This window comes from Argiope bruennichi, chromosome 8 (assembly GCF_947563725.1).
Source record: "Argiope bruennichi chromosome 8, qqArgBrue1.1, whole genome shotgun sequence".
Classification (NCBI taxonomy): domain Eukaryota; kingdom Metazoa; phylum Arthropoda; class Arachnida; order Araneae; family Araneidae; genus Argiope; species Argiope bruennichi.
Window position 1 is genome coordinate 75,730,258 of NC_079158.1, and position 27,853 is coordinate 75,758,110.

Sequence of the window (27,853 nt, forward strand, 5' to 3'; positions counted from 1 at the left end):
TCACCTAATCGCCATTGTAAATGAAAATATTCACCGGATGAGAATGTCGACGTTCACCGGAGAATTTTGACATTCTCTTCTTATTTTGTTTTTCACGGCAGTATATTATATGTAATTATATTTTTAAATCTAATTTAAACTTAATTAATTTCCAAATTTTTGTCTTAAATTAGCCCATATTAAGTTCATTCTAAAATATTCTCTTATTTCCTGATCCCATTTCACTTTTTCTATTTAATTAATGCTACAAAAGCTCTGTGAAAATGCTTTAGTCAGAGGTTCCCACACTCCGATTGAAGGGATAAAATATTGCACCAATTCTTCTAAAGATCTCTAAGATTCAATTACTTGTGATTGACACGTGTTAGAAATCTCTATTAAAATCTCGCTGTATATATTCACAAGGATAACATTTTCATTAGCTTTTTCCTCATTTCGTGTTGCGTCGTTCTGTGTTGTGCTTGCCGCTTCTGCAATAAATCATTGCTTTCGGGACGGAAATAAAACAAAGTTAAAAAATCGAAAGTCTTTTCACTGTCTTCGAAACTGCCTTCTGCTTGCGTGCATGCGTACGCAAACACACACACACACACACACACACACACACACACACACACACGAGAGAAAGATTACAATTCTGGTAAATATGCAGAAGAGGAGTTCTCTTTGAATCATAATTTTTAGTCATCTTCTTTTATAATTAGCCAGACTGTTCAATTTTCAACTGTTTCTAAAAGTTTTTTTGTTAAATCAATGATCAAGAATTCAACAGGAACGCTAATCAAAACATGATGGAAATCAGAATATATATATATATATATATAAAAGAACGAAAAAATTAGTGATTATTTAGAACAATTTTACCGCAATTGAGCTAAACAAGTATTCATTTTAATCGCATGATTTTTAAGTGATTCTGCAATTTCCCTCTTGACAGTTGAAAATACATAAATTAGACCATGAGAAGCATGAGAAAGATACAACTCCGCACAACTCAGAAGTTACAGCTAAGCTGGAATTCAAGAGGTTATAAAAAAAAAAATAAGAATGCAGATATATTGAATTTATTAATATTATATGTATATATAAAAGAACAGAAGAAATGTTTTATAATTTAAGATAATACTTTAAATAATAAATATGTAAAATTTCTGACAGAAAAATTTGAAATAACTAATGTCATTATCACAAAATACTTCAAATTATGATATCAAAGCTCCAATTTCCTATTTATTTCAGGATCAACAGAAAAGGCGCAGATTCAATTTAATTCTACACCGAAATAATAATGAATATTAAAATTCAACCTTAAATAGGTAGAATTTTGCGAATAAAAAAAAACTTTTCAGAAATTTCTGGAAGAAAAATTCTATATTACAAAGCATATGAGAAACAGAATTAAAAAATAATAAATAGATAGACAAAAAAAAAAAATCAACATTTTCTAGAAAATATTTTAGATGCAACTTAAAAATCAACATTTTCTAGAAAATATTTTAGATGCAACTTAAAAATCACAAATTTCCTTTTGATGATTTAAATTCACCAAAAATAATTCACATCAATATCAAATTTTTCCGTATTGTGCAAATGATATCATATGACCTCAATTCGACATTGGCAATTTCTTAATTTAAGAGTAGTACAGTACTCCTAAAGCCTCGGTAAACATGAATTGCCTGGAAAAAATAGTGGATGTTTGCATGTCATCTTTCTTGTAAACGGTTGACACGGGATGAAGATTGAATGTTTTCCAATAGTTCTAACATTTTTCTATTGGATGTCAGCGAAAATTCCAAAAGAAATCTCTACAAAATTTTATTCAGATTAAATTCATATCCTTTATAAAGAAATGATAAAAAAAAAATACCAATTTTGCATAACACACCATAGTTGTATTCATGGAAAATTTCTAGAAAGAAAAGCATGCATACATTTTTAAAATTACCGAAGGAAATTTATTCGAAATTTATATTTTTCCAGTTTTTAAGTTTTTGAATAGCTATTAAGTTTCAAATTTTTAAAAACACAATTATCAGACTCATGAAAATGTCATCTTCAATACACTCAGAAAAATGGATAGAGAATTAATACTTTAATTAATTTTTTCCGAAGTTCTCTAACTTTCAAAAGTTCTAGTCGGAATTTGATGCATTGATCCCCTGAAATCATCGAGGAGGATAAATGCAGACAACAGATGAAATGTTGAAGTTCTTCAAGAACATTTTCAAATGAAATATGGTAGATTGAGTTATGATATTATATGATTGGACTCAAATTTCTTTCCATTTCTACAATGGATATTCAAATGAAAAGGTACGAAACGTCACTATGACTATAAATGAAGACTTTATTCAAAGTATACACCATAGGCCTGAGCGCAACGATCCCATTGATTAACGAGCCGAATGATTCCTTGTTCCCAGAATTCATGTAGCCGTGATGACCCAGTCCTTCATAGCGTCCTTGAGTTCGCCGTCCGAGTTGAAGCGCTTCCCTTTCAAATGTTTCTTTAGGGGATCAAACACATGAAAATCGCAGGGCGACATGTACGAGTTGTAGGGCGGATGGCTGAGCTGCTCCCACTTGAACTTGCCCAGTTCCGCGTATGTGACCCTGGAGACGTGTGGACGCACGTTATCATGGAGCAGAACCACACCCTCCGTGAGTAGCCTCGATCTTGATGGATCTGCGTAGTCTTCGGAGTGTTTCACAGTACACATCGGAGTTAATGGTTCTTCTGTGCTAGAGGAATCGAGTGCCACATCAATTGGACGGCACTCTTTATAAGAGCCTTTGGTCTCTCTTGCGCGTGCTCCGATCTACGTCGGAGATTCCAATCGCATCCCTAGATGTCTCGCTACGTTCTCCAATAGCGGCATATGCAAATATGTTAACACTACGTTGTTACGACGTTTCGCATCTTTTCATCTGAACACCCCTTGTAGATGTATAGTCATTTTCTCTGAAGCTATCTTTAAAAAATGGTTAGTAATTTTCAAGGCCAAGAACGCGACTGTTGTCTTTTAGATTAGTCAGATTTATGACATAACTCATTTGCCAAAGACTATTCAAAACAGCGTTTAGAAAATCAAAGGACAAATTGGGTGTACGAAAACAAACAAAGATATATGTACTTGAGGACAACCCATAATACAGAGGTTTGGTTTGGTTGTTTAGGTTTTCTGGCGCAAAAGCCATATCTGGCCATGCTGCGCCAATCAAATCCCATAATACAGAGATGATAAATCCATATTATATTATATATGAGAATTCCAAATCTCAGCCAAATTTGTTAATCGCCATTTGGTCAGCCTCGCAAGTTTGTATTGTCTACTTATTTAAATTGTTTAATTTAATTGTCTACATGTTATACGGCAGAAAATCTAAATTCTTTTTTCTTTTGTGGCAAGGTGGGGATTAAGACAGTTTGAACCAAATAAGTTAAAAGTATTTGTTTTGATTTTAAGCGGGAATCATTAAAAATAAAAAGTTAGGGTAGATAAAACAGTTAAGGAATTATTTATAAGAAGTTTAAACCGGAATCAGGGAACATCGGTATTAAGCATTAACCATCAACGGCGTTTGAACATTTGGCACGTTTCTAAGAAAAAATAAATGAATTCAATGGAAAACATACAAAATTTTGCAAGATTTAAAACACACACACACTTTTGAGAAACAGTGGAATCCACCAGAAGTTTTACAGGTCATGCAAACCACTAATTATTCGCACCAATCAAAAAATCTCCAGTTTTTTTGTTCACATGGGAGCACAAATTAAATCTCCTCCTACAACAGGAACATTCCTTTATAGGATTTACTTTTAGTAATTATCATATACTTTAGTGTTTTACTTTAATAAACATTTTACTTTTAATGTAATAGAAAGTTATAACAGTAGGTGAACGTGAGAAGTGATCAGGGATCTTGCAGTGATTCTTGAGGGTTGGGGAACGAAAAGACCGAAAGGCCCTGAAACGTAATAACGCACATTTAAATCCAAGCTTCATCGAAAACACTACATCCTCTTCTTTAAGTTTATCTCAAGTACATCCTCTTTCTACTGTTTTTATTTTTTTGTTGTTGCTGTTATTGTTGTTGTTGTTTTTACAATGTCGCCATATTTAACGCGCAAATAGCCAGCGGAATGTGGAACTTTGCTTTCTGCAGCTGCACTTACAACAGCATTTTCTCATAACAACACTCTCTAGTACTTTCAAATTACATTTGTGACTAAAAGTTTAGAATAATTCTTGTTTGCTTCTTGTCTTATCTTAGTCTAGTTATATCTTTCATTTTGCAGACATCTTTTTGCTTTAGTTTTGAGTCGCTCTGTGTAATAACATAAAGGAGGAAAGTTTAACGAAGAGGTTAATCTTTCTAGTGAAGTTTTGATTGGCGTCAAAAATATTCAGTTGAAAGCTATTTGATTAAACTTCTAGGACTCCGTAAGGTATTTTAAAGTCATTTCGTAAGCGAAAAAGAAAAAAAAAAGATTAATTAATTAACTTTATAATACTATTCATTTTCCTTTGAAGGCGAAATTTTTTTTTTAGCATACATCATACTTTAAAGCGTTTGAACGTCTACGAATGGGAAGCAGACTATTTCTAAACTTTGATTAAAAAAAAAATATTCAAAAAAGAAATATATTTTTCTGACTTCAAAGGTCTTATATAGTCAACCCTAAAAACATTCCTGGAATAAAACAAAACCCCACCAAGTCTTTTAATCTAGTCATTTTTTTTTTCTTTTTTCCATAACATAAAAATAAACAGTACGCGAAAAAAGCAAAGCTTTTTGAGGTGGATTTCAGTTAATTAGAAATCACATGTGGCTACGAAGGTTTTATATAATAAAGCTTTAAATAACACTTGAAACGAAAATGCAATAGACTAACAAATTAAAAATGTAATCAAAAAAGACTAAAAAAACATAGGGTCTTCCATTGAAAAAAAGTTGTTTTCTACGATGTCTAAAGTAATTAATTTTTCTTTTCTTTTTTCTAACATTTCTTGCATTTTGCTCCTAAATTAATTAAAGTTGCGGTTTTGCCCAAGAGACAGGGAAGAGCGGGAAGTTTTAATTTCTTGAGAATGTTTCAAATACTTTGTATTGAAGGAGTTCTGGATTATTTTTTAAGGGTTTCATACGGATAAAATAGATAGAAAAGTATGCATTTCAATATGTTTTCTAGAGCTAACTATTTCTTTAAGAATCTTCATAACAAAAATAAAACCATACTTCTTATTCTGCTGGTTTAGGTTTCTTTCTTATGAGAATTTTTGACTAATACATAAAAAATTAGTACAACTAGTAAAATAAAAGCCATAAAACAAGGTTATTAACATTACCTTAACAGATATATAGCACTAAATAAAAATAGAATAAGATATTTTGAAATTTATTAGTTCCAACATAAATCATATAGGGAATTTCCTTAGATATTTTTTATATGACATAAAGCAGCAAAGTTTTAATACTCTTTGAAACTTCTTCAAGAATTTATAGATGTCATATTTTTTTATTTTCTATAATATAGTTAATCTACGTTTATTCAAAATTTTCTTATTGCATATCAACAACTTTTTTAAGTTAAAATTATTTTCAAAAACAACAAAAGCAATATAAGATGTCATATTCTATAATAACTGTCATATAAATATATCAATTAATTTAAATACAGCGAATTATTTTTCATAAGAGTGTTAAAGTCTGTATTTCCATCTACTTTTTATGTGTGTATATGTGCGTATAGGAGACCAAGACTCAGTTCAAAATCGCGTTGAGTTTGTGTAAATGTATTGAACATTTCACATGAATTGAACAATACAACATGAATGTTGTGGATTTGCTTTTATATCTCAAAAAAAAAAAAAAAAAAAAAAAAAAACCTAGCAACGCTTAAAAAAATCTGAAGTGCAAAATGAAATAATTTAACATAGATTTTGTGCACAGGAGATAAATATATTAATATGTTAGTCATCATTTTATATGAACTGATATATTCTGCAACTGTTTTCGGATACACATTTGAAAAATGTTGTGCACGCTCTCTAAAATGTAATGCCAATTTTATCACAATATTGATTCTTCTTAGAGGTCCACAATATGTGAAGTTAATTTCTGAATCATACTCTACTTTACTTGCTAAAAAAAAACAAAAAAATCTTAAGAATTTAATAAATCGATCTGAACCGAAAATCGCAACTTCATTGGACAAATATTTCTTCCATCCTAGTCAGGAGAATCTTACAACAACCTCAGAAATATAAAGTTATCGCTTCTAGTTAGATTGATTATCAAATCTGAATCTGAAAATGAGTGCTTAAAAGTCTCGAGTGCTGACTTATAATCTGGCATCTACAAGTAAAAAGGATTTTTTTTTTCAGTGCAAGAAATTCAGAAAATATTTTGATAGATTTTCTGTTGTAGGTAAGATTTCACTGACAGCATTTTACTGTTCGTTTCAATATCCCCAGATTATCAATTTTCGACGATTCTACCTCGCTAAGGGGGGATACAGGGAAAGGTGAGAGCATTTCCGGAATTCTTCGTCATTATTTGACCATGATTTCCGCCCCGTTAGATAATTTTTCATTCAGTTTTTATTCCGCATGCATGTGAGTGTCGGTCCTTTTTTTTTTTTTTTTTTTTTTTTTTGGCCGTACTATTTTAAATTCAACTTGCATATTGATTGCAAAAACGGCTAATTCGTTTTCTGAAGTAGCACGAAGAATATTTTACATAATATCAATAAATGTGACCGAAATTATCTACTATTGTTAACTTCAAAATGTTATCGAAAAATTCAATAACAGATAAAAAAAAATGCATTTAAACATAAAAAAAATTATTATTACATTGTTAAAAAATTAATTACCGAATTTTAAGAGCATAAATTTCCCATTTATTCATCATAATTTAATGTGTAGCGCCTATTACAGTAAATAAAAATAACTTTAATTATTTTACTGTGAATTACAATTTTCCCCCGACAATACTACAAGTTAACAAGAGCTTAATAGATAAGCTTAACACCAATAATATCCCCGGCTGTATCTTTGAAACTTTTTTACAATGACTTTCAGATATAAGTAAAATATTGAGTGTCAGAGCGATATTGATACAAGTGTAAAAAACACCCAAATCAACAAGATATATTATTGAAACCTCGAAAATGCATCTTTTGACCAAAGTTTAACCATATAATAATTCTTCTATTTTATAATTAATATCCAACCATCTTGCATTCACAAAGAATTTAAGAGTCCCAAAAATAATACTTCGTTTTATAACTTTTTCCAAATGCCATTTATTTTTATAAAAGTTATATATTTTAATTTTAACTTTTTACTTTAGACCCTAATCTCTTTCATCATCTTTATCGCACACATTCAAAAATGACACACGCCATTATTATATTAAGTGGTCAAAATGTTCTTAAGTATCCGCTTTCAGCCTGTATGAAGTATAGTGTTTCATAGAAAACGATTAAACCACTGGTTTCTTTAAAATTATTATTATTAGTTGAAGTTAAAACTTTATTTTTAATGCAATTAGTTCGGAAGATATCATTAACAGCTTAAGAAGTACAAAATACTTTTCGTACAAATGCATCATCAAAAAAATTACTTAGAAGCTCAAAATGAATGACTGGAAAGACGATTAAACGCGAGATGGAGAGCTAAATCGGAAATATTAATAGGTCGAGAGATAGTAACTTATGTTAACTTTCACACCAAATCCAAATTAAGAGTTTAATGCGACCCCGTCAAATAAAAGACATAGCACTATTTATGTGTAAAAGCATTTCATCATTGCCATCAACATCTCTACGTCTGTACACTAAAATGGTGTCTCCTGCAGTTACGGTTGACGAGCATCAACACAGGGGATAATCACATCCAGAGCTTAAAATGTGTACTTAGAGGCCTGAGTGCCTGCAGATAATCCGGCAATCTGCGGGTAAAAGGGGTTTCCGGTGTGTACTGGAACGTCAACGGCCATCCGGGGATGCTTAATCACAGCCGCTGACAGTAATGGAAGCAGAAAAGGAGGGAAGGCCGTCATTAATCAGGTCTCATTTCTTACGATCTCGACCCCACCCCCGCGGCCTTCTTTTCATTTCTACCTTGTCCCCCTTGTTGACGTTGTGGAGGAGAGGAAAGACATTTCATTTGCTCGACCGTTCATTTGTCAGGAGCTACTTTTGGGGCCCCGCAGGAAATTGAGTCCAAATGGAGCGCATTTTAGAGAGGAAGTAAAAAGTACAGGACAGTCCTGGGGATGGATTGGAGTTCTTGGCAAGAGAAAATTACCAGAGGTTGTGGTAAATTAGGGTGTGTAATTAAAAACGTTAATAAGGTTACGTTAAAAAAGAAATAGTTCGTTACATTTTTGTTTTGTTTATTCAATGATTGTAGCTTATTCAGGAAGAACGGTAAAGGTATTGATTTTTAAATTGTTTTTGCGTTGTCTTCTAAAATTGAATCAGCTTTCTAGTAGAGAGAAATTAACAAAGATCGAGGTAAATTAGGTTGCGCAATTAAAAACGTTAAATAAAAATGGCTTTTTTAAAGGAATGCTCGAGTTGAAAAGAGAAAAGGATAAATACATTGATTTCTAAACTCAGTCCACATTTTTTTTCCCTTAAAAATTAAATGCGAATTCTGTATTAGGATGAATGTTTTCCGATTTAAAAAGTCTGAACAATTGACTTCAATTGCCTCACGACAGTGATAAATGAACCTGTATTTCATTTTGTATTTAATACCCAGATCTTATTGCCTATACTTTTTAAATTTAATATTGTTGTATTCTTATATCACACATTGATTTGACACACATTTGGAAATATATGCGGAAAAATCAGCTTAGTTTCTAAATTAACTTCTCATAAAAGTAGGATATAATATCTCTCAGCTTCTATTTATATTTTAATAAAGCGATATCGTCTGCATTACATTCATAAGATGATGCAATCCATTATATATATATAAAATTATTTTACTATAAAAAAATCATTTTGTTTCTGGCCCTCACATTTGCTAAAATCTGCAACGATCGCTTTTTTAAATTGATTAAAGAATAGTAAAAAGTTTCTAACTAAGACTTCGATAATATGAAAGAAAATAAATCAAGAACAAGATTTTAAGTTTATATTAGTTTATGTGCATATTTTTCAAAAGACATTCAGCCTATAAGAGTCATCTGACATTACAGAACAGTGTTGCAAACTACATTTTCATTTCTAATTCCAAAAATTCCTTTTTAGATCAAAAATGTATCTAAAACGGAACTTTTTAAATCGAATTATTGAGGACCGAAGTTTCTTATTCTTCTATTTTGTCAAATATATTCAAAACATTAATAACGCATATAAATAAAAAATGACCCAATTTTTGATTATAATATTCGTTTTATCACTGTACAAAATAACTGAACCAAAGTTTCCATATTTTTCTTTTTCTTTTAAAAATCTAAAATTCAATAATTTTTAAGCTTGATCAGCTGTCCATTTCGAATATATAGCAAGGTGCAAACTATATTCGAGTTGAGTCACTCTTATTAGGTAAATGGAATATTGTCATAATACTTACAGTTACTAGCATTTGTAAATATACCAATGTAGATTTTTTTTTTATATACATTTCAAACTAATAAATAGTGAACACTTTAGCAAAAAACAAAATGTGGCTGATTTAGCTGTTCAGTGTCTGGGTGTTTTTAATTAATATTTATAAGCAGAATTTTTCAAACAATTAAAGGAATCCATATTTCTGTGCAATGCCACAACTTCACAGCATACATCATATATATTAAACTAGAAAACATAGCTACTGCCATAGCATGGAGTAAATAAAACAAGCGAATTTTACTTTGTTCGTAACAAGTGGATTAACGTTTTATTTCGCCCAAATAACTATATAGTTATAATACTATGGAATATATTTATTTATTATAAATAATACATCGTGGCAGGTTTGATTTTCTTATGCCTTTTAGATATTAAACTGGGTGTTTTTTTGTTTTGTTTCGTTATATTAACATGTCTTTTTCAAGCTGCAGTAGGACTATTCACGATGTAATTAAAATAAAAGGTAAGTAGCTACAGAAATCGCCCGGTGTATAGTAGTAAAAGATGGTTAACAAACCTGGTTATAAAAAACGTTTCTGCAGTGTACGTATCAGAAAACATGGCAAAGGTAATAAGATAGCCAAATGTACACAGAGACATTAACAACACAAGTAAATAGCAAATCGCTAATTAAATAATAGCAATAAAGCTTATTGGTCACAATTTCCAGCTTGCAAAATATTTAATTAGCTTAACGAAGAACGTGATGCTACATATAAACAACCAGAAGAATCTCTATATTTCAATTTATAGTTAGGATAAAACCATAAATCCTGTAGTTTCCAGAACCTTTATTTTTGTCGCAAAACTATCGCCAAGCTAGGAGTGACTGTCTAGTCTTCTATTATGAATCTCTGTAAATCTCTCTTTCCAAATATAATTCTAATAAAGCAGGGACATGATTTTACGGGTTGGTAACTCAAAGAACATTATTACTTTATTGTTTAGCAAATTATTGCATTTACGTGTCTTGATTTTTATTTTCGAAGATTCACGGTTTTCGGTTTTTTTTTTTTTAACTGTGCTTGTAAATAAAATGATCAATAATAAAACATTCTCCACACACAATGCAAAAATGCACTCTAAAATAGTCATACGACTTCAAAACGGATGTTAATACAATGAAACGAAGTTAAACCTAATTTAATATATTAAATAAATATGCAAAACGCACAGTAACGAAAATATGCAACGATTTTTCACTCATAATAATAATAACATGAAAGAAGCTAACCTTTCTAACTCTTGTATACCTACTTATACGCAAAAGACCTGGATAACAATGTTTGAAATAAAAGATCAAGTTGTAAGAAAAGCTTGTTACAATGCATTAGCGAAATAATTTATGATGAAATGCACAGTATTAATGGTGCTAATAGTTTGATTAAGTGCCATTAGTGTCACATCTCTGAAATGTAATGACATTACCATGAAAGTTCATATTTTCTTACTATTTCGTACTCAAAAGTAAAGTTTGGCAAACAGTAATTGCTGAGTAGGCAATTTATGAAATTCATACGACTGCACAGTTAATGTATGGTTTTCATGCTATGATGAGCATCTTTTTAAAGTTTTAAAAAGCTTGTTAATTTAATTAGAAATATAATATAAAAAAGTCGGCACGGAATACGAAGATATGTATGTCAGTATAACTTAAATAAAAAAAATGTCATCTGATACATTTTATTTACATTGCACAATACCATATGTCTATTGTCTGTATATTATGTCTATTGCCCTTTATTTCACATAATTCTTTCATAAAATCTGTGACTTAATAAAGAAAATAAGAGATCTTTTACTTACAAATATAAATAACTCGCTTAAAATAAAAAGCCAACGTCATCAGACGTAATTTTCTAAACCTAACCATACGTATAAAAAACAGTCTGTTCAGGAACAATATTTAAACTGGATGCTAAAAATTCGGGAGTAATTAAAAAAATTCTGACTTACGGAATCCGTAAAAAAATTTGAATCAAATTATTCTGTAAATTTTTTCGTAAATATTTCTAAAAAAAAAAAACTCATGTAGAACAGTTTTTTTCAAAAATTAGTGTTTCTTACCTATTCCAATAACAATCCTATCCTATCTCAAAGCATCCTATCAATGTTCACTATAAACATAGCGACGTACCATGATCTTTTTTCAAAACACTTACAAAGAAAAACTTGAAACAAAGGGACAACTCAGTTTTTTTCTAAATTATTTCTGTTACGGTCTTAGATAGCTACCATGAGTTCCACGCGTGAAAATTTCTGGATTTCTTTAAAAAATAACTAAACAAAATAGTTTAACTAAATCAGTTTCCATAAAAAAAGCACCTGTAACGTAATTCAATTAAAATTCTCTACTCACCCCATAAATAATGAAAATATTACTATTTCTTAATAATAATTATATCATAAAAATATTAATTAAATAATTATACCAAATTTCATGACGTTAGAGCTTTATGCGCTCGTCTAAACTAGTTTCTATTAGTTTTAATCTTTCCCTAAATTTGCAAATTATAATTGCTATTCCATATTATGATGTGGAGTTACTCGTGACAACTTTGTTACACTGCGGAACTCCGAGACATTGCAATTGCCATGAGGACAATTCTGTACTAATAATTTTCCAGTATTGTGGAAGCAATAACCACAAACTGCAAATTTTTTTAAAAAAAAGTAAATTTCGAAATACTTTAAATATATATATATATCTTCAAGATGGTGTAAGAAGCATCCAGGGCACGCTGAAACCAGAAAACATTTAATGTTGCTTTAATGCTTTTGTTTGTTTGTTTATAAAATTGAAGTACTAATCTAGAGAAATACTCATATCATTATTAACTACAGTTAACTCTATTTAGAGAACGATTACGAATTTCTAAAGAACAGATATAATGGCCATTCTTTCTGTTAAAAAATAAAGCTTGTACTTAGTGCTCGTTTTTCAAAGCGGCTACAAATAATAAGTTTCTGGACAATTTCACTTACAATCTTCCTCCTGGAGAAATTGAAACAAAGCGTACCGGCCTGGAACAAATAATGGAAGTGAAAATTTACTTTTTCAAACTAAAAATTTTCCTTTATGAGCGCAAATATCTACTCTAAAGTGAATGAAAAATTCTTCTAAAGAAGAAAAAAAAAAAAAAAAAAAGCTACGGACCTATCTTACCTACTACTTTACAGGTTTTTGAAATTGGAGGGAGAGAAACATAATAAAACGAAAGCACTGGCCGACCCCTTTATTTCTTTCTAGAGAAAAACACTTTGCCATATGTTTTCTCTTAAGAAAAAAAAATATCAGAAAAGGGAGGAGGGAAAAAAATAAAAGATTTCTGACCGGTAGTCGATAAAAAACTTCCATGTGACATCAATTGAATAAACTTCCTTAAAAAAAGGAATACAGAGAATAAAAGAATGTGAATCGAAACGCGAGAAGAGAAGAAATAAAACAATGGCCAGGACCTGGGTTATATCTGCAAATCGCGTTTCTTTTTTTGAGAGCCAGCCCTAAGAAAAATAGAGTTCTCTGCCCATTTTTTTGGCGAGAGAATAATGCACTAGCAGAAACACATCTACAACAGAAGATATTTCGGAAAGCAAAACCCATTAGTCATTTAGAGCCATGGACAGAAGAAACAGTTGGGAAAGTGCAGCCCATTCGACCCTTCTATTATGCCACCTTTATTCTTTTTTGCCCCGCGAAAAACGACGTTTTCCAAAGAAAGGATTTCAGGCTCTCCTTTGAAAGTAAATACGATCCGTAAGGCAATAGTTGAATGATGGAATAGTAGCACTGCTGGAATAGGAAGTGAATTAGAAATCTCGGTAAGGTGTGACAAGAAAAATTCGAATCCGGTGGTCCTAATGGTATTCCGCAAGCATTGTAATAGATTTTTCCCCAGCAAATTCTTAATGGGAATCTATTTTGGTCCTGCCAGGCGTATTTTGGTGAAGTAAATTTAGTTCCGTTAAATCTATGTTGTATGTTCAAATATTTCTAGTAAAAGATTAAATTTGTTTAAAACCTGTGAGAGTAACTTGGGGAAAATCTTCTTCAATAGATCATATTTCGTTATGTAACATTCGTTTCATAATATCATTTCTTTTCGCAACAGAATATCCCCGAAAATTGGAATTTCTAGGATTTCCTGTCGGTTGAATGGATATAGGTGAAAAGATTCATTAAGAAGAAAAAATGTTAAAGTTTACATATACTACACAAAATAATAACTATACACAATACAATGATGACAAAGGAAGTGATCGGTGGGGAGTACGAGTTAGGCAATTTTGATGAAGTTAATATTTCTTGGAGAATGCCTTGATTGAGAAACGAGATAAAAATTTATTCAGGTTTTGGGTCTGGGGATATCAATTCTTCGTTGCCTTTCAGAAATCGCAAAAGATTTCAAATTTTGATTTTGGACATCTTATTTCCTATAACGTTGATCTACCAGATTCGTTCGTGGTCGTGGCTGGGTATGTAAAGATGTGGTGAGAGTGCAGCTAGTGGCATAATGAGGTGGGTAGCCTACTTTACAGCAGTCACAGTGATTCAATCCTTTAAGATGAAATCGTTTGAATACATAAGGGAAAGGACCATGGCCGGTTGCAACTGGAAGACCAAGTTTCACTCGGCACTTTTTTTTTTCTGCAAAATCGTGTTTTTTCGGAGAAAATATTAAGATACGAATCACATACTGATTATATATGAACATTTTACCCATATATAAACTGTTTAAATAAAAAAAAACATTAAAAAATGGTCATTTATTTAAAAAAATATATCATGTTTGCACTTGGTTTAATATGTTATTCAAAAGAATCTGCTATATTCACAGTATTCATTTTATAATTTTTCTTTCATTATATTTTTTATCTTACACTCAGTTTTATCCAGATGAAATGGGGTCCGAGCTGGCACTATATGACATTGTCAGCGTAAGAGCAAATAGAAAAAGGCTCTAATAGTTAGTTATAAAATATATATATATTTTTTTTATAAAATCGCATTTTTTCAGAAAAGATACCTATATAGAAAAACTTTAAAAATATAAATACATAAATAAAAATAAAAAAAATGAAGCAAAAACCACGATTCGAACCGAGAGCACACAACACACGCGTCATTCATGTTGCTCTAACCACTATACTGCACTTCCCTCACTTCACAGCAGAAGTTGAATAATAGTTAGCTGTGTGTGTGTGTGTGTGTGTGTGTGTGTGTGTGTGTGTGTGTGTGTGTGTGTGTACGTGTGTGTGTGTTAGCATTTTTTTTTTCATTAAACAAACATATATAGATAACTTAAAAAGCATAACCTTATCTAAATATAAAATTTAATCCAAATCGTTAGACCAGTTTCTGAGGTACTTGAAACAAATTTAAAAATACAAGAATTGTTCGTTTAATTTTATTTTATTAGTCACCTTCGATGGTCCATTTTTTGTACCTAATTATACCTCATGTTTGAAGCAGATTTTAAAACATTTATGCTACCAATGTAGATAACTTATAAAACATTTAAAATCTAAATTATATTAATTATAAAAATGAAAGGCAATTTAAATGATTACATTCTCATATTGTTGTCTGAAAGCCTTATAATGGAATTTTATAGCTCAGTTTTTCACAATTAATCATTGGAATGAATAAAGTCTGTTATGCAGCAAAACAGGGATTCATTCTGCAGATGAAATTTTGCATAGGAAGCTTAACACCAGTTTTTAAATGAATTAAATACTATGAATAGAATAAGTTCTTAATTGCATGATTGATATCGCAGTTATTTTATAATTAGCTTAATTATCATTTAATGAAGTAATAAATCGAAATAAGTATCAAAAAATTCTTGATCAAGATTTTTTTTTAATTACAAAGACCACTAGTGTAATATAAATAAACCAATTAAAATGTTGTTGTCGAAACAAAGGCAAATGATGCCAAGAGCAGGCCCTTATTTCATCGCAATTATCATTTTAAACCTTTTAGAAAACAAATGCACTAAAATTTAATTTCCAAGATAAAATTTACTCAAGATTAGCATCTATGAGCCTTCAACCTATAATCCTTCAGGTAATAGTATCAAAAAAGTTAAAATAATTCAAGAAAATTCAACATTTCAGAATAAAGGATAAACACACAGTAATACAATAATTAAATTAAATAAAGAAATATCATAGATAAACCGAAATCTGAACGATATAACGATAAAATTTTCTCTAAGTTGGCATCTATAAGCCTTCGCCCTACAATATTTCAGGCAATAGCAGCAAAAACCAAAAATAAAAAATAATTCAACAAAACCTAACATCACAGAATAAAGAATAAACACACAGAAATAAAATAATTATTAAAACATGAATAAATGTCATAGATATGACGAAAGAACAGAACGATATCAAGACAAAATTTTCTCAAGATTGGTATCAATAACCTTTGCTCTATAATATTTCTAGCAGTAGCAACAAAAGCCAAAAACAAAAATAATAATTCAACAAAATCTAACATTTCACAAAATAAAGAATAAACACACATAAATAATATAATTACTAAAATATAAATAAATGTCACAGATAAACCGAAAGAACAAAACGAAATTTCAAACAATTAAATTCAAACATCCCGTCAGACGACATTCCGAATAGGGATCTACAATTAACTTAAAAACAACAGCATGCCCCAACAAATATCGGCTCTTCTTTCAAAAAGAATATCCATTCGAAGTTAAAGGTGAAATTCAGCGACGTTATTCGGCCAATTAGCTGATTAAAACGGCAGCAAGGGCGGCCATAAAGCGGGGCGTGACATCGTTTCTCACAAAACAATGGCAATCGCCCCTCTCGATCCAGCAGGTTATTACTCCTTTTCCAGTCTCCGGTGGAAACGAAGGCACCGCCTAGCGCAACATTAAGTATGGCCACTTTGGATAATTGATTTCACTACATCAGAGTGAAATTGAAAAAAGAATAAAATATATTTTAGAGAGAATTTCCTGTAATATATTTTTTCTTTTACTTCCAGTTCTAAATTGTATACTTTGATTTAAGTGTTGGGAATTCAAAAGTTATTTGGCAACCTTAAGCTCCAGGAAATGTTTTCTACCATTGAATTGTTTACAAATTATATAATTGTATTAAGAAATTCCAAGACTAGTTATTTTGATAAATGAGGTAAAAAAGGAACAAAGTAATAATAAAAATTAGCGAATACCGATGAAATAAAATAGCTGACAAATATATGCACCATTCTGATTGAAGCGAGATAGGAATAATCAGTTTAGGTGGTTCAACGTAACTGCATGTTAATTGAAATCGCAAGTATGAGAAATGAACATAGTTACAAAAAGAATTATAAAATTAAAGCAATATTATATACAAGCAATTCCTTTTACAATCATTATTTATTTATTTTTACCTCTCAATATACAATAATACACAGAATAGTACAATTGTACGTTTGACACAAAACAGTGCAATTTAAATATGCAGATTTTCCAAACTAAACAAGGTCAGTTATTAATTTCTATAGCCTTACAAATTGGCATAAATTTCCAGTTGACGTGAAAGCTCGAAATGATTTGGAAAATTATATTTATCTTACGTCGTTTTAATTAAAGAAAGTATTTTGTGAAAAATTAAAAATACAGATTTTTATGAATTTCTCCAGTCCTAAAATAATTAAACAAATGAGAAGCTAAAAAAAGTTTAAAAAAAAGAATAAACTAGGCTAAAAAAAAGTCAGCTAACAAAAAAAAAAAAAAAAAAAAAAAAAAGAAGAAGAAGAAAGGGGGGAAAAAAGTAGACTAAAACCCCTTCCCCTTTTTCCCCCCTTCTATTTTGTGATAAAAACTAACCGAGATAGAAAGATTTAAATTTCCTTATTTTTGGCCAATCAATGGATACCTCGATGAAATGCCGCAAATTTAATGCCTGATCATCTAGATGGCCATTAAAATTATTTAAAACAGTCTAAAATAACAATATCCAAAACATGAAGACTTGGTTATTTTTAATCGCAAAGGATTAGAAAGTTTCTAAAAAAGATTTAAGAATTCCGTGAAATATTTTAAGAAGTATGACGAACAACTGACTACGCAAGTGTCGGAATTTGGAACTTTGTAATATTTTTATATAAATATAATTAAATAGTACAAACTGAAATTTCGATCATTTTTCCAATGGAAGCCTATTTCTAACGGTTAAAAAAATTAGTTACTGCACAGATTAAAGTGAACACTCTGTATGCTACTATTAAATTAAAAAATAATAATAAAAAGTACCATATGCAGAAGATTTCAATATGATAAAATTTATAAACATCAGCAATCCATTTATAATAAAAGTAATCAGAAAAAAATTAAAAATCCTTTCCAGTTTTTATCCCAAACAGAAGTTTTCAATCTATATTTTACAATTCGATTCACTAATTTTTGAAGAAAAATTCAATTATGGTTTCTGATGCAAATCATTGCTCCAAAAAAACAATAAGTAGAGTGATTTATTTACTTATCAAATGAATATTTTAATTATGAATTTATAAAAAAATAATATTTAAAAGGCGAAAGAAAAAATAGTAAAACGAAAAAAAAATGTATATATTGTTTTTAAGGATAGAATGAATCAAATGTTAAAAGAAACGTTTATAGAATCCTACATTATCAGAACAGAGCATTATATAATACCATCGTGAGATAATTAATGCTAAATCGTTTTGTATTCATTGAAAATGCATGCACACAAAAAAGAAAAATTCTGATTGTTTTGTATCACTTTAATCTAAACCTTCCACTGAAAGAAACTACGAAAGTTTTCCCCAACACAAATGCTTCTAAACTCCAAAGGATAATAATTTATTGGAGTACACATAATCTGCAAACTTTATCTATCCAAAATACAACTTTCTAAATCGGTTTTGTAGTTTAAATAGTGCTTTTATTATTCATAAACAACAGTAAATTTAAGGAAACGTGGCTAGAGCCTCATTAATGATAACTATCTTTAAACTAACTAATTAAATGTATCAGTCATTTTACAGATAAAAAGGAGCAGACGATATTCCTGTTAACCAAAATCGTTTTCGATTAAAACATTACGGTACAGAAAAATGTGGAAGAAATTTGCTTTAAAAAAGTCATTTTCATTTTTTTAGTTCTTCATTTTCTTTTGTTTATTATTAATTCGCGAGATAATTCATAAAAAAAAGTACTGAAATATACAAAATAAAAAACTTTTTCATATAAAATTAGACACACGAGCATCTTTGTTTACTGCAGGTCATTCTTTTCGAAATTTTCATCGATAATCTTTGATTACAGGAATCATATATTCTTTTTGTTTTTTAAGAAAATTTTGGAAATAAATTTAAAATAACAAAGTTCTTTTTAAATAGTTTCGGATATACACGAAATATTAAGAGTTAAAGCTATTAAATAATTAAAGTGTTTTATTAAACTGCAACAACAAAAATCGCCACTATTCGAAAAGAATTAATCCACATTTTGTTCTAATTTTATTGTTACCAAACATTTTCGAAAAAAATTTCATCTTAACTTTTTCCCTGAAGGTTTAAGCTTAAGAATTTAATTCGAAATTAAACTATATTTTTTGGCATAAAAGTGTTTTCAGGCACAAAATTTTCAGCTTAGTCAAGTACAACTTTCTACATTAATTCACGTAAAAAAAAAAAAAAAAAAAAAAAAAAAAAAAATGCTGTTTTATTTTTGAAAACCCAGAAACCCAAAACCAAATAGCACCAAACAAGAAACAGGAGCTTTTTAAAAGCATTTAAATTTAATAAGCTAAGAATTATTTTACAATTATATTTTCGAGGAATTATACAAATTTCACTAAAGTAATCAACAATAACAAAGACAAAAAAAAGTTACTACTCCTGAATTATATTTTCTCCTTGGTAACATATTTCGGTTCCATCTAATTCTTTATTAAGCTTTTAATAACAAAACCATAATAAACACACTTCAAATTTCCAAACCAAAATGCTGCAGATATCAAATCATTTTCATATAATAGCATTTTACAATATTTGCCATAAAACTCCAAAGCTTATTATTTCAAAATAAAAGTCGATGACAATGATGATGAGATGAACTAAAATCAAAACACGATGTATAGATAGGACAGTATAATTTATAACTGAAGTTCATATGAATGAATTGGATTCTTAAAATGTAGATTCGAATCGTGCGACTTCAGAACTTTTGATGAATAGTTAATCATGCGATCAATGTGCAAAGATAATTAAATGAAATGATTCGTTGGATCGTTAACAAGATGAAGTTTTGATGAACTTTGAGGATGAGATTTCAGGAACAAAATCAATATTATTGATGCGATTTGACGAGAAAACGGGTATAATAAAATGCATCTAAACATACGGTGAACAATAGATAATAAATTCATTCCATATATAGGTAAGTTATTATCACTAACATCTATTTTTATGAAAGATTACACAGAAATAAATTAGTTTTTGAAAAATTAGCAAAATAAATAAAATAAAAATGGTATTATAATTATAATATTATGGTATTTAGGAATTAATTTAGAAGGACTTCCATGTTTAAAACAGTGCATTTCAATTGGATTTAATTGTATTTGGTATCTAAAGTAATGATTTGCATATACAAAATGTGCTATTTATTAGCAGTGTGCATACATTTGGTATATAAAATTTGAAATCAAAGTTTAAATTACAGAGCATTAGGATAAATATAATAAAATGTTCAATTAATCTTAAACTTGCAATGTAACCATTTGGCTACACGCTTTTATTTTCATTCATCAGCTTTACATGACTGTTCCAAAACAAAATAATGCGTTGGAAATCTTTTTATTAAATGCTTTTTAATAAAGATTTAGAGAAAATATCTATATGCGGTAAAAGGGGTACTAGAATTAGAACTGTTAAAAAAATGGCTGATGTATAAATAGTTCTATAAATATAATCTTTTTTTTTTTGCATTGTAAAAAATATATTGATAAAAAAAGACTTATTTTTATTGCAATGTAGAATGTGATTTGTGTCACTGGAATGTGGTTTAATTCATAATGTGGCCCGTTTGGTCTATTTTAATTTTTAAAAAAATAACGGATTTTTTTTAATTAATAATTTTCCAAAATTATATGTAGCTATTCAAAAAAAAAATGTAAACATAAATAAAAAGTCATTCATTCTAGGTTAAAATCAAAATAATTGCATAATAGCTTTAAAAAAATTACAAATATTAATAATAAATATTTTAATTATCTTGCATTTAATGAAATCAATCAAGAGCAATTATTTTCGAATATGTGCTTTAACAAACAAATAGAAAAATTTACTAATTTTTATTTAATACATAAACAAAATCTTCGTATTAATTTAATATATAGAATTTCTGTCATCCTTTGTGATCTGTACTATTGACAGTTTATGTATTTTTTTTAATGCAACATTCGGAAATCTGAAAAAAATTTAGAAACTTAAGATTTATAAATCACTAAACTGATAAAAAATTTATTTATAGTAAATTTACTGCATTTTTGATGGATCGGAGATCACGTTTTAGGGCACGCATGTTTATTTTTCTCACACATACGTGTAAATTATTGGTTATTTGAAGGTTTTATGAATACTCTAGAACAAAGGAAATAATTTATATAAATTTGATGCATCTACATTCAAAAAGGACTTATTCTTAATTTTTAAAAAGTGGCACATAAGAAAAAAACATGAAAATCATGATGCATTGAAACATATATAAATATTGTACGTTTCAGATCATTATCATTCTTTCGTCGCAGCAATTTGCATTCTCTTTTATATTTTGTGAAATCATCATGCCATTTTTTTAAGAGTGTCCATTCCACAACTTTAAAATTTATACTAAAGATGAAATTTAGCGAATAAAAACGACATTAGAACAATAAATTGTAATTTAAAGAATAAAATAATTGCAAGTTTAGACAAGGAACAGAGCTTATGCTTAGAGCAAATCTTTTTATCAGCTTATAAATTAAGGGGAAAACATAACCAAAGTAGCACATTAATTTACATAAAGAAATAATTCGACTTAAAAAATAAGAATATTCAGATAATTTTTTTAGAAAATCTCTTGCTCGCTCTCTCTCTTTGTTATCTATTTATCTATCTATCTATATATATATATACAAAAAAAATCAACAAGGTGAGTGGTTAGCGATATTTCATTGGATTAAATGAAATTAAAAAAAAATCCAAAGTTTTCTTTTTCTAAATTTATTATGTTGGTAAAAAACAAAGCAAATTACAAAATACACAAGTTTATCCCTATCCCATAAACTTTTTAACGAAACGATAGGATTAGGAAAAAATAAAGAAAAAAAAAGCAGAAAAACAGCAAACGATAAAAAAAAAAAGCATCCATTTAACTTTGAGATTAGCAAGCATTAAGTGTAGCCATTCGAAAAACATAAACGGTGGGAAAAAAAGGATTTTAGAGCGCTATAAATCTTGAATCTTCTGTTAACGTTTCCCATTGGGTTTAGAGGCAGTAATTGATCCCTAGATAGCGATGATAGCGTGGCCGAGCATTCCTTAGATGACTTTTGACTTTCTATTGGGAAATTATTTTCCTCAATCAGATGTAATAGCAGGAATTAATGGGAATTAAAAATTCATTGGGACGTAAATGAAAAAAAAAGTAGATAGTAATGGATGTAAAAGCACGGGAAAAAGTGATTTAATAAAAAAAAAGCTTATGAGGAAATCTGAGGAGTGAACGTTTCATTGCTTTTAAATATTGGGAATCCAAGTTACATTAATGACATTCAATCCCAAAAAGCATTTTCTTATGGTTACATTTAATGAATGCTTTAATATTTAACCAAAAATATATATTTTAAATATAGTATTTAAGATCACATAAACATATTAAAGAAGATAGAAATTTATATCATTAATGCTTAAAATAAATATTCTGTTGATTTTTAAAACCAAACATTTTTGAATTTGCAATATTATAATTAATGAGAAAAAGGGGGAAATCCACCTTCTCTAAGGGATATGTATCTTTAAAAGAGTTTTTTTTAATTACTTTTTATCAGAGCAAAGTAAAGTTAAAAGGTAGGCCAATTAATGTCTGTCATAGTAACAGTGTCCACTGAATGCCTTCATCCTTCAGGCATCCATTGAAATGGTTCAGAATAATTTGCGTAGTATTGCTCATAGTCTCAAAAGTAGTAAAGTTCAAAGTCTTTTTATTTAAGTAACTTACTTTTAAATATATTTTGTTTAATATGTTAGTTGTTAAGATCATTTTCCCTAAATATCCCAAACAGAACTAAGCGACAATACTAAAATTACTTGGCATTTTTACCTGTGCCTTTAATGAATAAAACAATATAAAAACTTCATTAAAACCCTTTTTTCCAGATTACAAATGTATATTTATTTCTAATGAATTATAAATTAGCTGGGTTACAATTAATGTGAGCTCTCAATATGAAATAATACTGAAAGATTTTTTTTTTGAAAAATTACTTTATATAAATAATGTGGTAATATTCCTAATTTAAAAGAATCAACTGTGGCAACAAAAAAATTCTTATTTCCTAGCTAAACATGCAGGACATAGTTAAATATATAGGACACAAGGATTAAATTCCATTTTTATCTTTGAACAGTAATTTCAGTTCTTAAAAAAAATCCTTAGAAAAGAACCGAAGAATAAAGTTTTAATGGAATTATCCTTACTTTGAAGCGAAATTTCGAATTGATTATTTTCTTTTATAGAATTTAATGGAATTCCAAAAGTCTATTACAAAAATACTCAACAATCTAATAACTTTTTAAAGATAATTTTATTAATAGTCGCACTTCAAAAACAAAATAGCCTTAAAGATAAGTGCACTTGTAACACAGAATTAACAGATATTTTTTAATTGAAATACAACACAAATAAAAACAAAGAACAAATACAGAAAATGACGAGTTAATTCATGCGTTTCCGCCACGAAGATTCTCAAAATCCGAAGGTATTAGAGCATTCTAAATAAAATTACCCAAACAAAAGTTACAGAATCCAATTCCGCCATTTTAAAGCACTACTATCTCTTTTTAGAACACACAGCTTTCGGATTAACTTTAATCGAGTGTGATTTTAACTTGCTATGCTCAAAAAGGCAAAAGTTAATGAGATTGGAGCTACTTAATTTATTTTTCCCTGTTCCGCAGGAACTCGAGCGTGAAGAGAAATAGTAAAAGTACTACAGTAATAGAAAAAAAAAAGTAAAATGAAATAAATCCTCTTAAAACGAAAATGTCACATTTCCAGAACAGTCATTTGTAACAAGAATAATAAATCCATTAATGCTAGTTTCAGCAGACGATTTTAACTTTGCTACAAGGCTGTTGCCAACACTGACTCTGCAATTTTATCATTTATCAAGAAAAAAAGTACCTCACATATGCACTACTCATTAAGCTCCATACTTCAAAGCGGATTTTAGCCCTAACACAGAAGTCAAAGCTGCTTAGAACTTAAAATTCTGAAATCGAAAAAGTGTTTTCCGAAATGCAAAGATTTAAGTACTTGGAAGAAAAGTTCTTGGCATAAATGATTTTCCACTGGAGAACGGGATATTTTCTATTGATAATGTAAGTTTGGAAGAGTAAGAATTTCACAACGCATTGTATAATAAGTATTTTTGATAAAATATGAGACTTTCGTCAATGATGATTTGAATATTGTTTGTTTAAAAAGATAGATCTTAAACTTAATGATTAAGTTCATTAGGTTTTAAATATGTTTATTTTAGGAAGTTAAAAAATATTTAAAGATCATTTAAATATGCGTTTGAAAACTTAATCCACTCACTACGATGATAATTCGTTCACAAATCATATGATTAAATTCGTCTAGAAGATAATCGCTAAATAATAAATATTAAAGTTTCCAAATGATTTTTTTTTTCGTGGTAATCATCAGTTTTTGACAAGTCTATATTCAATAGTTTATTGCCTTTAATGATGAGTAGACGCAACAATAGCGAATAAAAATGAATTTCATAACTTCGCAGAATCATTTAATTCATTTTCTTCTCTGTATTACTAATTTTGTTTAGAAAAGCATGTAGAGACAGTGCTGGCTTTTAAAATGTTAATGAAGGTAAACCAGGAAATGCGGTGTAACTAAAAATGATGAATGCGATGGCTTCATAAAAAGATGTTTATTGAACTGTTCGAAAGGACATGGAATAACCTCTTTACCAATGGTATAGAATGAAGTTCCGCGTTCAATTCAACTTCTGAACTGCGCAGTTACTAAAAGGTGCAACCTTAGAACGAGAAATCGCCAACTTGGCGCATTGGTAGCAAAATGCTTAACTAAGCAAACACCAGCACTTGAATAATCCGGTTTTGAATATACACCAGAAGGAGTAATACATTTTCCTATTAAAATTTCTTATGAAAGATATTTTGCTATAAGTAAAAAGGCAGAAACCGTATTTTATATTTGATTTAAGCTCATTGCGTAAAATAGCAACTCTTTCACAAAATATCACGAAAAATTCTAATGCTGAAATTTTATACAATTAATCCTTGCTTTACTAGTAATTTATGCTGTAAATAGCAGATGGTCCAATCCTTTCAGGGGCACAACAGTGGCATAGCGATTATATTAGGCACCCGAGATATAACTTATTTGCCCCCAGGAAATAAGAGGGCGCCAAGTATGGCATCTTTTGATCCCTTCATGATATTCCAATTCAAAAAATTATATAAATGCACAAATATTTCATCCAGACAAGGGGATGGCTCATGAGACATCTAGTTTCCACTGCTACATAACAGAAGCACAAGCAATTTTTCTTCATGGAAACGATGTTAGTAGGTAAAAAAATACATTAGAAAAATGAAAACTGGTCTTGCGATGTATTGTCTTTAGTAGATACCAAATTATTTTTTAAACATATCATCAAAAAACTACTGTCTGGATGCGAAGAATTTTTTTTATTTTTTTATTCAAAGAAATTTTCGAAAAGAAAACATCGGCCAAATAAGGCAGCAAAAGGAGCACACGATTTAAAAAACACCCGGATTCTACAGCCATTAACTTTTACCAATATGGACGCAATTGCTTAATAGACTAAAATAAAATATCAGATGTCTACGTAAACAAACTACTAAAATATGAGTCGTCTTTCATCAGGAAAAATTGTAGCAATACAAACATTTTTAATATATAAATAATATCAAAAATCTAAGCTAACTCATCCGCGTATTGCTTTTCAAAAGAAGTACTACATAATAAAATAGCACTAGGGCCAGTTATTTCGATTACACAGAGTATAATCGAAATCGATCACCGTAATAGGACTATCAGTCGCGTGCTTTGTGCTGTCAGCAAGAGAAAATTCGGCAGATACCTCGACGCACGCCATGCCTTTCGTGATTCCTTCGATAAGAGATGATGGATCAGGAATCTTCCTCATCGATTTTCGTTCAGTGCAACATACAAATCTGTGCTAGATGATGTTTGCATGCAATTGATTTATCAATGATTCATGTGACATTATCTCTTACTACATGTCTGATTGGTGATTTTGGTTTTTATATAAGCTTCAATTTTAAATGGTTTTTATTGACGATTTAAAGGACCGATTAAGAATTTCGAAAGCAAAATACATAAATAAATGTTTTGTTTTCATATAACTGGGAGTTATTTCTACACAAATGGCAAAACAATAATGAAAGTATCTTTTTTTTTTTTTTTTTTTTTTTATGTGTGCTAAACCAGTAACCTTAATTTCATATACAGTGATAAAACGACCAGAAAGCTGGCGAGGTAGGAATTTATATGTCTCCGGTATCAATTGACTACGATTCTGGGCAGAGTGGCGTAACGAAGTTAATGCGACCAAGGTGTAAAAAGATATTGCGCCCGAAAAATAACACTATTCTTTAGACACACCAATATACTTGTCTTTAAAAATTAGCGTAAACACCGACGTTTTATTTCCACAATGCCTCCACTATTACAAAATTATTTGTCATAAAAAGACTATTTTAAAACATATTGAGTGAAAATTTACACAAAAACACATTCATACCCTTTTTTTAGAGGAACATAATTCAGTGTAGAAAACAAATGAATGGATTAATAGCTTTGAATGTTCATTGCATAAAACAAATGAATGGATTGATAGCTTTGAATATACAGTATACAAAACGAATGCATGGACTGATAACCTTGAATGTTCAATGCATAAAACAAATGAATGGATTGATAGCTTTGAATGTTCAGTGCATAAAACAAATGAATGGATTGATAGCTTTGAATGTTCAGTATACAAAACGAATGAATGGATTGATAACCTTGAATGTTCAATGAAGGATTGATAACTTTGAATGTTCAATGTAGAGAACAAATTAATCGATTGATAACTTTGAATTTTCAGTGTATAAAAGAAATGAATCGATTGATAACTTTCAAAGGTTCAGTGTATAAAAGAAATGAATAGACTGATGACTTTGAATGTTCAGTGTATAAAACGAATGAAAGGATTGACTGAATGAAATTTACTATAACCACATACGCATATTAGATCAAAACAACAACTTAGAATAACTTTTAAAGAAGAAACAAAATTAAGAGAGAATAATAAAAAAAGAATGATTATCATTTTGTAAAGAATTCGTTCGATTAGGCAGTTGGAACTAAAATGATATTTGCTCTTCTGCGTCCCGAATGGCGCGGGGCTGAAGGAAAAAATCCAATATAATTGAATCCAAAAGTCACAACTCGGTGCCTTCGGAAGAAGAACGGTGGTAACAATAACTTATTGTTTGAAAAAACTAACAGCACAAATATCATAGACTAATGATCAGATTTCGATGGAATAATGGAGCGATGAAAATCAATAATAAGAAGCACTTCTATTTAATATTTTCAAACAAGACATACGGAAAATTTCGATTCACACAATTTCGGCTCCACATCGAAAACTTTAGTGAATATCTTTTGGATATATATATCTATCATGCTTTGAAAATACAAAATGATTCAAAAATAGGTAACAAAATTGCTTTTCCCCTTTGAAAAAAGATTATTAACATATATATTTTGGCGTGAATACAGAATTTTTACTTAATTAATCGTGCCATCTTCGGAGACTTATTTGGCGATTAATCCCTGGCATGCTTTAATAGTATCCAAAAATCGAATTTGCGTT

At 29.5% G+C, this 27,853-nt stretch overlaps 1 protein-coding gene across 2 annotated transcripts in view; it reads right to left on the minus strand.

Moving 5' to 3' along the window:
• Positions 1 to 27,853, minus strand: part of LOC129980965 (kin of IRRE-like protein 1) — a 497,116-nt gene that overhangs the window by 125,608 nt on the left and 343,655 nt on the right. The window lies entirely within an intron of this gene.